This window comes from Astatotilapia calliptera, chromosome 7 (genome assembly GCF_964374335.1).
Source record: "Astatotilapia calliptera chromosome 7, fAstCal68.1, whole genome shotgun sequence".
Lineage (NCBI taxonomy): Eukaryota > Metazoa > Chordata > Actinopteri > Cichliformes > Cichlidae > Astatotilapia > Astatotilapia calliptera.
The window spans coordinates 29,086,163-29,099,887 of NC_137428.1; the positions used below are offsets into that span (position 1 = coordinate 29,086,163).

The 13,725-nt window shown below is 38.8% G+C and overlaps 1 protein-coding gene across 3 annotated transcripts in view; it reads left to right on the top strand.

Moving 5' to 3' along the window:
• strbp (spermatid perinuclear RNA binding protein) overlaps positions 1–13,725 on the top strand; it is a 98,556-nt gene that overhangs the window by 44,805 nt on the left and 40,026 nt on the right. The gene's annotated exons all lie outside the window — the stretch shown is intronic.

Below are 13,725 nucleotides of genomic sequence, written 5' to 3' on the forward strand. Positions count from 1 at the left end.
TGGGTTTAAAAATAACTAGAATATTCCTTTCATTTTAAAGTGTTAATCTTATATGGATATATCATCAGATTAGATATAAGATAATCAGATAATTTAAAAGATGGGTCAATCATAATTCATGCTAAATTGTTTTTAATTATTCATCAATAGTCCCTGTGGCTTGCATGCACACACACACACACACACACACACACACACACACACACACACACACACACACACACACACACACACACACTGTAAACCTTTTCTGTTTCCCTCATTCTGTATATTTCTATCTTTTCCCCGTCTTATCTTCTCATTTCTAACCTCCCTTCTGGTCACACTCTGCCCCCATCAAGTCCCACCCTTCCTTTCCTTTCTCTCTCTTCCTGTTCCTTCCTCTCGCCTCTGAGTCCCACCGTCTTCTCCCCTGAGTCGGAGAGACAGACAGGAAGGAAGTGTGTAATGAGACAGCCATATCGAGCACACAGCCCAAATTGACCTGCAATGAATGGAGGCACTGATCAGATGCTGCTAAAGCAGTGCAGATTAACAAGCAAGGGGGATGGGAGAGAAAATGAAGCTCCCTAATGTGGCACACGTTTTAGGAATACTATCAGACATGCATAAACCGTTTTTTTTAGGTAACAGGAATATATGTGTTCACACAGGGCCTCCGGTATCTGTTATTATTTAAGAATGAATGTGCTTTTTTCTTGTTTGTAGTTTTACTGAAATCAATAGTTGGTCACTTTATCTGAAAGGTAAAGCAATCTGCATTCAAGACACTGTTTTCTCTGCAGTATGAACACAAGACAGAGAGGAAATAGCTTCAGAGTGAAAATGAGAAAAACAATGACAAGCAAGAGAACGAATGGCAGGACACACTCCTATTACTCTTATTATTGTCAGAAGTGTTACTTTATATCCTTGCTGGATATGAAAATACTGGATGTGATTTAGCTTTTGTAGTAAATCTTGCTAATCTGCTCATCTGTCTCCACTCGCCACACTACTGATTTTATTAATGAAAATGGAACGATAGAGGGAGAGTGGACATATTACCACTAACAGTTCTTTGTGGTTGTGTGTGTGTGTGTGTGTGTGTGTGTCTGTGTGTGTCTGTGTGTGTGTGTGTGTGTGTGTGTGTGTGTGTGCCTTCTAGTTTGTCCAGTGTATCACAGTAGAAGACCATTAGGGGATTACTTCACATCTGGATAACCCTAGCTGTTCTAATGAGTTCACGACTGCAGTATGCATTTCATAATTTGGATGGTTTTAACAACATTACATATTAAATCATTTCTGGCCTCAATTCTGCCCAGATCATTTTTAATATTTAAGCCCAGTGAAAAACCCAGTTTTGGTGTAAAAAAGTTATTGTGAGGATTTACTAAATATGTGCACTGGCAGTTTTTTGACTGAAAGGTGTGGACACGGACATTTTTGTGCCTGGCCGTATTGCCAACGTGTTTGAGTTTCCGAGCACAACATTTGGAGTAAATCACAAACATCATTTACGAAGGTTTTCAGCAAGTAGTTTACTAAAACCATAGCTTATGTTTGTGTCTGATGTGGGGATGATAGTTGCTGGCAGAAGTGCTGATATATTTGGAATTCCAGATGAAATTGTTGTCAGAATGTCCACCTAATAGCACCGGTGGATTGCCCAAAACTGTGTGTTCAATACCAAGTCTATGCCTCTGCTCTGTCACACTTCACTGACTCATCACCCCAAATGTTTAGGGCTTTGCAAGTCATATTTATGGTGTTCAAACATACTGGTATTTTGATGAAGTAGAGCAGAACTCAGAGAACTGAGCTTAACGTAGGGTGCCAGAGGGAAATGAAGAATCGCAGTACAAGGCACATGGAAGGATTTGTCTTTTAGTGGTTATTACAGTCAGCCAAGCTACTTCTTTAGCTTACAGAGTATCAGGTTTTTTGACACATTTCTAAACATAAATCGATCCATAATGACAATGCCAAGCACACAAGAGCATCAGCATCTCACCAAAACTCTTTCAAGGATTTTCCTTCTTTATTATGAATGTATGGAAGTTTTTTTCTGATCGGGTTATCTCAAAGTGTAATTTTTATCTCCAAATTTCATCTCAATAGTTCAACATTTTAAGATAATCTGAAATTTTAATACCTACAGCCTCATATCACATAAAGGAAAGAAAAAAACAAGTGCATAGCATGCATTTTTCCACACTTGGCACAGTAACTTTAACTTGAGTACCTTAAGGATGGTTTAGAATTCTGAAGTTAACAATATTTGATGTTTTTCTGCACATCATACAACTCAACTAACACAGATTTTAAGAGGAATAGTCTATAATGAAGTAGTCTTTCTTGGGATAAATCCCCCTCCTGAGGTGTCAGATTTATCCAGAGAACGTTTCTCTCACCCTACAAGACCTCGTGCAGTATAGAGTCTGGCCTTATGTCAAACATCTGTTCATTCTCCTTCAGCTGCCTCACATTGACATGAAATGCCCAACTGGGTTCATAAGGAAACAGGAAACATGAAACCTACTCTTACATTGTAAGATACCATCTAAAATGTGTTTTTTACATGGTATTTTGCAGTGTTGCTTGGTGCATTGTGTTATTACTGAAATGAAGTGGCTGCATGTGATTTTGTGAATTAGCACATTGCTAGTAGATTAGCTAGAGAACTTTCCACTCCCACCGGCGTATGTTTCCGATTGCGACATCTTGCTAATTTGCCCTGGTTAGTTGATCTGGCACTTTGATCTGTGACCCATTTTTTTGGCTTTGGCCTTACCTGGATCTTTGCCAGCCTAGTTCCAGGTAAACATGAATAAAGTGCAGTTGTAGAATGTATGATAAAGTCCTTTAGGATTAAAAGATATTGGATTTGAAGTTGTTAATGGAATGTCAAAGTGGTAATAGCAGCAATAATACATTTTCATCCCCCAACTCCTTTGTAACAGTGGTTTATTTTATGTAATTTTTGTGCTCTATATCAAGGAATTTAACTGACTTAATCACCAAAGCATTAGTTGTTGGGCGTGGGTTCTAGTTTCATGTAACCTTGATTCAAAAATCTTTTATATTTTGCTAATTAGCTGTTTGTTGGCGATACCCAGCATTTTTATTGGTTTCTGGTGCATTTATATATTTTACTGGGCACATCAGTGCTTCACGTTATTTTTTTAACCCTTTAGCAGCAGTAATGTGTGTTTATAACCAGTCGCACATGCACGGACCTGCTCAGGCACACACAAGCAAAGTGGTGGGTGGCACGACAGCTTTGTGTGTTGGCAAACATGAGCTTAGCAGTGAAGATCCTTTCAAGCAGGATTAAGCTGCTAAGTGTCAATGGAATAGACAAGTAGGCCAAAGACCACGAAGATATCACTTACACTGCAACAATCAGTGTCAGTGGGTCTGTGTATGTGTGTAGTCATATGTAAAATAGACAGGAAGTGTAAGTGTGGCAGATTATTTGTGGAAAAACACAGGAGAACATCAACAGGACACACACACAGTATGCACATTCACAAGTCCTCTCACACTAGAGGCCTGGCAGGACCATCTGTTCCTGCTGAAATCAGCACAGCAGGAGCCTACCAGTGTGCACACACACACACAGAACACACTATATCACACACACACGGTTGCAGCATGCTTCAGTTCTGGCATAGTGATAGTCTATTTATTCCCCACACTGACGCAGGACAGTACTCATACAGTTGAGTTGAGTAAGTTGATGTGGATATACAAATACATACTATACGTATCAGATATACAGTAAATATATCTGTCTGTAGTTTTACACATATATGGAGAGATTGAGAGATAAACGGCTAGACAGACAGGTAGATGGTCTGACCTACCGTCAGCAGGAACTGCATACGCGTTCAGCTTTCTCCATTTTAATAATCGACCGAGGGGACTAACACTCCCCTGTCAATGTTATCTATTTCCCTTGCAAAGGCAACATCAGCATTTTTTATGCTTTCTCCCATCTCATCAGCACTTTGCTCTGACCTATCCTGCCCTGCACCTGGACACAGTCAAGGAAGAACTACAGTGTAGTCATTTATAGTTCCCTGTAGGGTAACTGAACACTATCATTCTTCAAGAGAAGCAGTAAATGCATATTTTTGCAGCCTACAATTTCAGATCGCAAGAAAGTCATCAACCAATAATAAGGGGTGAAGGAATCAAAATGGTAACTAAAGGGTCATATGTGTCCTTAGAAATCAATTAATGGGTTCAAAAAGTTTGACCTTGCCTTGTCTTATTTATTCTACAAATTGAAAGATCGATTTTAGTCAATAAAGTGATGTATCATAAATTATCTGTCTCTTTCAATTCTTTTTTGCAAGGTTCTTGCAAAAGAGAATACTTTAGGTATGGTTTGTTTTGGTCTTTAATAACTTCTCAGGTGGAATTAGTTACAAATGATTAATAACTGAACTGTTAAACGGTGGTATTAGCATCTGCGCATTTTACTCGTCATATCAGCAGGATGAATAATTAACAATGAAAACACCAATTTATATTGCGCAATTAAAAAAAGATCACATGCATCACATTTTAAAATTGTTTCTGGTACTAAATTGATTTTCTGGATATAATATTAATTTTATATTGTGCAAATATTAATAATGATCTTGAAAGACATAATAAATAAACATGAACCAGTAAAGGCTGCATGTGAGGATACTAAATATACCAAGAATACTGAGACTGAGACTGAAAAAGAACTGAGGAAAAACAGCAGCCAACATAGAAGAGGAGAAGAAAAGCTCGGGTAAAATGAACAGATCAGGTGAAATCAGCAGGGAATTCAGAAAATCAGGCGAGTTAGTAGGTGAAGTAATTGTTTGTGTATCCATGACTATTTGTATGTGTGCTTTGTGTGTCTAGTAAACGTGTCATTTAGATGACTTACAACAGGGGTCCCTAATCCCAGTCCACGAGGGCTGGTGTCCCTGCAAGTTTTAGGTCTCACCCTGCCCTGGGTCAACATACCTGAATCAAATGATTAGTTCATAACCAGGCCTCTGGAGAACTTCAAGACATGTTGAGAAGGTATTTTCTCCATTTAAATCAGCTGTGATGGATCAAGGGCACATCTAAAACCTGCAGGCCCTCATGGACTGGGATTGGGGACCCCTGACTTACAACATGGGTTGTTGGCATGACTTACAACATGGGTTGTAAGTCAATACATGTCAATAAACATTTACCTCAATATGTTTGCTAGTTTGTCATTTCTGAAAATACAAATATTAAAACTCTTTTCATTAAAATCAAATAAAACAATTAAAGGTTTAGTCTACAAATTAATTTCCGTGGAAAATAATATCACAACAATTCGATGGAAGTATAAAACCAACACCCACCAAACATTTGATTAGAGTCTAGTTGAAAGTAGCTGTGGCACAATGATTCTCAGGTGTAAAACTAATCTTAATAAAATACTGTGCACTGTACAGTGCTCTCCATTTTGGTGACTGGATTGAGGGTCATAGTATTAATGGGTTCCTCCTTGGCACTGTTTCCATGCTGCAATTTGCAGTTGGCATGACTCTTAATTACACTCAATGTGAAGTTCCCAAAGTTAGCAGTGTGATTTGAATGGAATTGACAAGAAAAAAAAAAAAGACTGTGTCCAATCACAGACACAACACCTGCCAAAAGTACATATAAAAGTATTATATGTTATTTCCTAGTACAGCAAGTGTCCCCAGCAGTTCCAATTTAATGGATTACTATAATCATGTTACAGTTTCTGCAAAACAGCAATATAACACAGTGCTAAATTCACTAATTGCATAAACAGTTGTGTCATTACTGAGATTACATAATTTATTGAATTATCTGTACAATTAACAGATAGAAAAAGAATCAAAACATGCCCTTTTCCTCCAACACTTCAATAATAGCAGAGCTATAATAATTAAGGAGTGGATGTATACATTAATTGTTATTACACGAAAGGTCAAGAACACAGCTGCCAGAAACGACAATCCACTCCTCCTAACAAAACATCGACTCAAAGATAAAACAAAGCTAGTAGCGACAAACCCCAGACCCACTGGGATATGTGTGACTGTAGCCGAGCAGCTGCTAATAAAAGCAGTGATGAGCAGTGAGTCTCATAGCATAACTGTTTCTACAATAAAATCTAGCTTTCATAAGCTTTGCTGTCGGCTAAATAAGTAAAGGGAAGTATGTGTATGTGTCAACTGTGCCAGTTTGTGGACAGTTTCTTTCCTGTGACAGTGCATCTCAGTCCAAGTGGATCCTAATGAAAAAGTCTGTAACTAGTAGTGCAATTAACTCATTTCTTTAGGGGAGTAAATTAGTAAGAACACCATTGCTGTTTGTTTTTTTTCAAAATAATATCTAATAGATTAGCATTTGGAGTAATAACCCCAACATTCACCAGAACCACAGTTTGCTATGATGACAAAGTCACACACATACTCACACACAAGGTGAAAACAACAGCAGCAAAAATGACCTGTCAGTGAAGAAAGTCTTGATTATCTGTCTAGTGGACAGACTGTGCAATGTTAATGAGTGGTTGAAGGTTGTTTCTCCCACCGATAGATGGTAAAAAAGAAAACGCAAAAGCAACCAGTTGACATGTCTGCAGAGCACGATGATCGCACCCTCCACAGTAGCACCAATAAACCTTCTCTAGTCATAATGAAGACAATGGGCCTAAATAAAGAGGGTTTCCTTTGAAGTGTCTTTCATCCCATGTATGTGTTTTTTTGGTATATCAAAGGAACATTAATTTTCCTGAAGTGTGACAGTTTTTGCATCCTGGTTACTGTCGCTGTCCTTTTCTTCATCTCTTCTTTTTAAATGCACACAGCACAAAATGCAACGTCATGTCTGAGAAGGAAATCATCGAGTGTTTATAGAAGGAAACTCATAGTTCATTATGGGAAGGAGAATCTCCTATAGCCTGAGGCTGAATGCTGTTTACTTGAGCTATTTAGTCTTTGTCTAAGCATCATTCTTTGTTGACATATTCATAATGCTTCCAGTGGTTGTTTGCCTTGATGACTTTAATAAAACCATACACCTGGCAGGTTGTCCTTACCATTCTATACTTTAAAAGTCAACAATCACAGCAATCAACAAATCTTTGTTCACAGAGTTTTTATTGTAGCAGTAAAATAAGGCCCTCAGCTCTGACTTACACAGGCCTGATTATACTTGAGTTAATACTTCGATTTTGGTCAGCATATTTGAAGAATCAACTTATAGTCATTCTATAGTCTAATCTGCTGTGTGAGATATGAAGGTATTAAAGATGCTTTCTCGAGAGAATAAAGATAAGAAGTAATCCAATGAACTTGGGAAATCAAAATAATTTATTCAAGAAATTAGATGCTAAGGTTGGAGGTGGAACATAAATGGAAAAAAAGGACATCAAAATTCAGATGTGCATTTTTATGTTTTTAGAAAGACAACACACTCATTAGTGTCTCCTTTGAGCATGCCACCGCTTCTCTATGTTATCTCCTTTGCTGTCAAAAACCCCCTTCCCTCTTCTCTACCACAGCTCTCCATGTGCATCTCACTGTCACGCTTTCTGTGTTTCTGTCTGTCCATTTGTGTCTGGATCTATCTGCCCTGCTGTCTCACTGCAGTCGAGAAATAGACCGAGTAAACAGACGTCTCAGTGAGCTAGCACCTATTTACACTGTGCATGCTTCATCTCAACAAAGGTGCTTAGAGACATGGCTTTGGTGCGTGATTCTGAATTTATTCTGAATATTATGCACCGCCTGGACCCACGTCTTGCGCTATTTTTGTGTGCTGGTTTCTGTGTGGCATGTTTGTCTAACTAATTAACACACGCATTTGCAGATGTTTTCCCAGATGCAAACATTATGGCATCAGTCACCCTCGAGATATCCACACATCAATAATGATATAACACACTGGCTATTCAGGTACCCGAGCAGCCTTTCAGGTGTTTGAGTGCCTGTGTACCTGTTTTATTTAAAGGAGATATGTGGGAAACCGTGTTGGTGAGGAAAGTATTCATGAGACCTAAAATACTACGCCTTGCAAATAGTTATGGGAGAGAAAAATCAACAGTTTAACTTAAAATAACGTAGTCTTAGCTTCCAGAAACACCATTCTTATTTATACCTGCTCATTTTCCCGAAGAGATTAGCCTGATTGCAGGTCTGCCTTACTGGAGTTTATGTGTTTGTTTAGAAAAAAAGGGTATGACAAGCAACAGCAATCTTCCTACATTAAGTTGTAGCTTTTTCTCATACCGTGCAGCATCTTTTATCTCACAAATGCATAGATTAATCTCAAAACCGTCAATTCAAGTTAGCAATCTGATAATCAGATGCACTTGATTAATTGATCATCAGCAAGTGTGAGCACCTCTTTAAAAGCAGATTTTTTTGTCAGTTTGCTGGTCTGAAGCATTCAGGTGTGTGTCAAGGGCAAAGGTCATCAGGAGTGATTTTTAAAAAGTTGCTGCCCATCAATCTGGGAAGTGTTGTGAGATCATTTCCAAACAGTTTGATGTCCACCGTTCTACAGTGACAAAGATTATTTACAAAAACAAAAAATTCAAGACAACCCAAGGTCAGATCATGCGATGCTCAGAGAAATTGAAAAAAAAACCTAAGAGCTACATCTCAGACTCTACAGTTCTCAGTTAACATGGTAAATGTTAAAGTCATGCACTTAAAACAATGTGAGAGACTGATATATAGGGATGGGAAGTGATAAGAATTCAGCGATTCCAGTCCAATTATTGATATCATTTAATGATTCAATTCCTTATTCGTTCTGTTATGGATTCTCATTGGGTTCTCACTGGCTCGTCTTTGAGTGTCACCAACATCGCTAAGCAGTATATCTTAGATATTCCTATTATTTGTTCATGTTAGAGGTATTTCTGAACTTTTTGTTGTGATTAGTGTTGGGGTTGTTACTCAAAAAATAATGTATTACACATATTACACAAAACATTAAATAGACTACGCGTTACATTCCCATCCCTAATCATATAGTCATACAAAATATGATTACTTTATTTTAATTCACATCTAATGCTGCTAGATGTAGTTCTACAAGCTATTGGATCATGGGATATAGTTAGCTACAGTATATACTGCTTCTGCAGCTTTTCTATTTCTGATAAATAAATATTGACATGGTTTAATATTTCATCTGTTGTACATTTGAGATTCTATTTAACTGATTTCAAGAAATAGGTGATTTTTTGTTCATGCCTTGATATGTGAAATCTTGGAATTGAAAGTCGGCATACTTTCTTTTTACTAATAGCTCTCATCGTTTGAGGACGTCCCCAGCTGGCACTGGCACCGGCAGCGTTCAATCAGAACTCTAAATTTATTTAATGAAAGCGGAGAGACGAGCCAGGGCTTTACTTGAAGAATGCAACGCTCCCTAATGCTGATATTATATTTAAAAACTATATTTTTAAAGGTAAAAAGTGGACAAGAAAGACAGCAGAGGAAGACATGCAGCAAAGGCACCGCAACTTCTTTACTTATAGTCGCATGTTTTTCATGTCGAATCAGTAATCTAGGAGTTCTCTGCAACTTTCTCAACATAAGCAAAATGCACTTTTCTCATTTCAAAATATTTGTTGACAACAAAACATTTGTTTGTTTTGTAATATATGCTAATATCTACTCAGATATCAGACAGAATTGTCAGCTGGTTCCACTCAGTTTCCATCATCAGTGTCACATTAGCTCCACTTTAACTGATTTCCATGGGGGAGATCATTCAAATTCCCCTAAATAATCACTAGAGACCCACTTATCTGCCTGATGTTAACATCATTTTAGGTCGACATTGATGGCTAACAACCCCCACTAACTGGTTTGGCTGGGTTCTAAGAATTAGAGCAGAGTGAAGTAAAAATAGTGGTGTGGGTTTCTCTATATGTTGAATAGTTACCACGACATGCGTGTCCCCAAAACACTGGCTGTTTAAAATATCTGTCTTTGGTCACAGAGCTAGATGACGCTTTAGAACAGCTTGAAAATTGCATTGATCCTGTCCCTATCGCAGATTAGCTGATCGTTGTCCTCCCGTAGAGCTCGTTGGACCAATATTGTTAAAAATGCCAGAAATATCAAATATCAAAGTTGGATATAATTGGACACAATATTGACATATTTTATATTAGAAGAGAATGCCCTAAAGGTCTTCTCATCTGATTGCAAATACTAAACAAAAACTAAACTCTGAAAGGGAATACATTGTGAAAATTAGCTCTGCCAACGCTAATTAGCACACTCTGTCTTTTGTCAATCGTCTCCCTCCCTTCAGTCTGACTATTCCACCGTTCATCACATTTGATGGTTATCAGATGAGAAAGGTGTAAATTGCTACTCAGAGCCATCTCAGCTAATTCCGAATCTCCCTGCTATTTTGCCTTCATTTTTCTGTCTGTCCTCGTCCATTGTTTCTTATCCTCTGCATTATTCCTTTCTTCTCTGTATGGATGTAGTCACAAACTCTTGGAGAAGGAAGGGCATATTACAGATGTGTTTTCCCCTATGCATAAACTTCTGGGATGAATATATTCAGTAACTGGAATGAAACTGAGATCATTTCTGCAAGTATGCCTGTGTATGTGTGTGTGTGTGCCATTTGCAGATATATCCATGTCTGTGTGTGCACATGCTAATGTCCATGAGCCACTGCTAGCCAGCATTAATGAGGTAAAGCCCCTGCCAGTCCCCAACCCCACCGCCCTTCTCAGGAGAGTAACACACAATCACGTGTTAATGACCCACCAGCATGGTGTGAATAAGAGGGAAGATGAAGCAAGTGGGGGCAGGGGTGTACAAAAAGAGATGGAGGGTGGATGCAGAGGAAAAATGTAATAATTGGTCAGTGTGAGTCCAGCACCACAGGAGACTTTATAAACAAACAGGCGGATATAGTTTGTCCAGGCAGCACACAGCCATTCATGTGAAAACCTGGTCTACTTAGACACCCTAGCTCCCAGTGGAAGACAGAGGAGGTTGTGCACACAGCAGACCACATGTTGTTAAAGGGAAGAATCAGTCCTTTTTCAAGCATTTTCAGTCTTCTTTAATATTAGGTTTAGATCATATTTTAGATTATTTATCCTACTGTGTTTTTCATCACTGTACACTTGATTTTAATTAAAGAAAAATGAGAAGGAAACTGCCATGAGAGAGAAGTAAAAGAGAGGGGACTGATGGGGTTGTTTATTACAGAATTGTTCTGGTAATGAGAATCAAATGGGGACTGGCACTTTGTTATTAAGCTTCTTGGCAGGGTGATTCTATTTTCCTGTGTTTGTGTGCTCTATTATCATGTGCATACAGTCCTAAGTGGCCAAGGCATGTTGGAAGAAGACTCATCTCCCTCGCTCCCTCCAGCGACTAGCACTGGCTGTAAGTTAACTGGCAAAACACAAGTGTGCAGACACAGGCGCTGCTGCTGCTGCAGCTGCTGCCAGGTGTATTGAGGAGGTAATAGTTAGGCCAGCGGCCAGTGGCTCAGAGAAGGAGAGCTGGAGAGAAAATGAGCTGCTGCTTCTGGTAGAGTCTGTTCGCCTGAGGGGCCAGCTCAATATCTGGAGTTGTTGTTTATCCGATTCCCCTGTCATCTTGCACCACTTTATACTTATCCCATAGTTTACCACTTTCCTCCTTTTAGCCATTCTCTCTGTTCTACATGCTCCTATACACGGCCAATTCCAATTCTGTCATTTTTCTCAAGCTGTTCACTGCATCTTGTACGCTTTTCTCTTTTTCTCCTCTCTTGTTCTCATTCTTCGTGGGTCTCACTCACTTTTCTCAGAGGCTACAACATCACCACAGTTTAATCCCCCAGCAGGTCTAAGCCAGGAGGGATTGAAAAATAACAAGTGTGTTTATGCTCTCTGCCCCCTGACTTCACCCAACTAGAACCCTTTGGTGCCTTTAGTGTCTGCCTGTCTGCTCCATGTGCTTCAGAGTAGTATTTTCAACAATGAAGACACTCTGCACACTGTTTCCAAATTACGTCAAGAATATTTTGTTTATTACACTATCTCAATGAAAAACAAAAAGGCTTTCATATTGCAATAGGAAGACCTTGATATCATTTCTCATATATACATAATAGGTCAGTATCGACTGATAATATCAGCTGATTTCATTTTGTCTTGGTTTGTATCTTACTGCATTGTTTTCCATATCCCTGCAAAATCTGATATCTCAGATTGAGTTTCTCAATCAAAACCAAATCTAGTGATGAGACCCGTTTAGTATTAATGTTGGCTGCCTTTTTAGATTTCCTGCACTTTTAGTCCTCAGATCAGAAGTCAGCTTTACTTTATTGCTTTTAATTTTAACATCTGTCAACATTTTGGGAAAAAAAATGTAAGCATTTTATTTGAAGATAAACTGCGAGGGTTGCAGCTGCAACCCGTTATTTTTTTTACTGTTTTATTTTTCTTATTTTCAAGTGCTGTTTGTTCTCTGTTGTGTAAGTCATAACAAAGATCTTGTTTGCAGCATTTTTGTTTTTGTATTCATATAAAAAATGTAGTGAAGGAATAGAGGTGGACTGTCCTGCACCGGCGTGAACTTGAGTCCCCTGAGTCTGGCAGGGCTTTGAGCAGCCAGTTTGTGTGAGCACATTCAGACATGCACAGCTCTGTAAATGTCATTGCTTTGGGTTGAGTGTGGCCAGATGCGCCTGTGTACTGTCACTAGTGATACTGTTGACATTTCATTTTGTGAATAGGAACGTTGTGTATCTGTTCACCTCAGCTTGCTCCATGCTGATAAAACTGGCCTGCGTTTTCATAGAAACACGGGATATTTAGCCATAAGATGAGCTAAGGTAGTAGTCGCTTTGATTTACTTTTTATAGTCATGAAGTGATTATAAAAGCTTTAGAAAACCATAAAGGACAGCTATTGAGCAGCTGTTGAATCATTTGTCATTTGTTTGTTCTTGTGTGTTCTGAGTTTCTGCAGATTCTCTACGTCTTTTCTTTTCAGTATTTCTTTACTGTCACTTCTGTTTTTATTTCTCTGAAAGTATTAAAAGCCAGGAAGAGATAAGGTTAGAAGAATCATTACTGTCACAGTTTTTGGAAGACATGCTCTGCAACATAACAACCTGCTTCACCAAGCCCTAAACACTGTATAAATTGAAATAGATTTTTACATTTTTAGGTCCACTTCTGAGCTTTGTCAACCTCTTCTTTTTTAAAAAGGTTTCTCCCTCTTTGTTGTTCAACCTGCAGTGAACTGAAACTCACTACTTTAGGATAAAGCAGAAGTCCCAAAGTCATTTTTCACACAGTTTTGGCATCGTATCCGCTTATAAAGTGGTTTCAAATATCGCACTACGCTGAATCTAGTGACACAATGCAGCCATGTCTTTTTATAGATAAAGACAATAAAGAGCATCTTATAGAAGAGTCGACTGGTTTGCATACATGTATGAATCAAGGAGAGCGTGTGATGCGTGTAACCAGCGTATGAAAACAAGCACATGTTTGTAATACATCTCCCACCCTCGGACTCCAGCCAGCTGATGAAAAATGAATGAAGGCCTGTGCGTGCGTGTCCCTGTGTTTGTGTCCACATGCCTAGCTCCGCCAATCAGCCAATCTGTCAGATCTTTTACACAAGGACAGACCTTGCACCCCTGCTGACAGGACTGTGTACATGTGAGTGAGAGACAGAGAGCGAGTGAG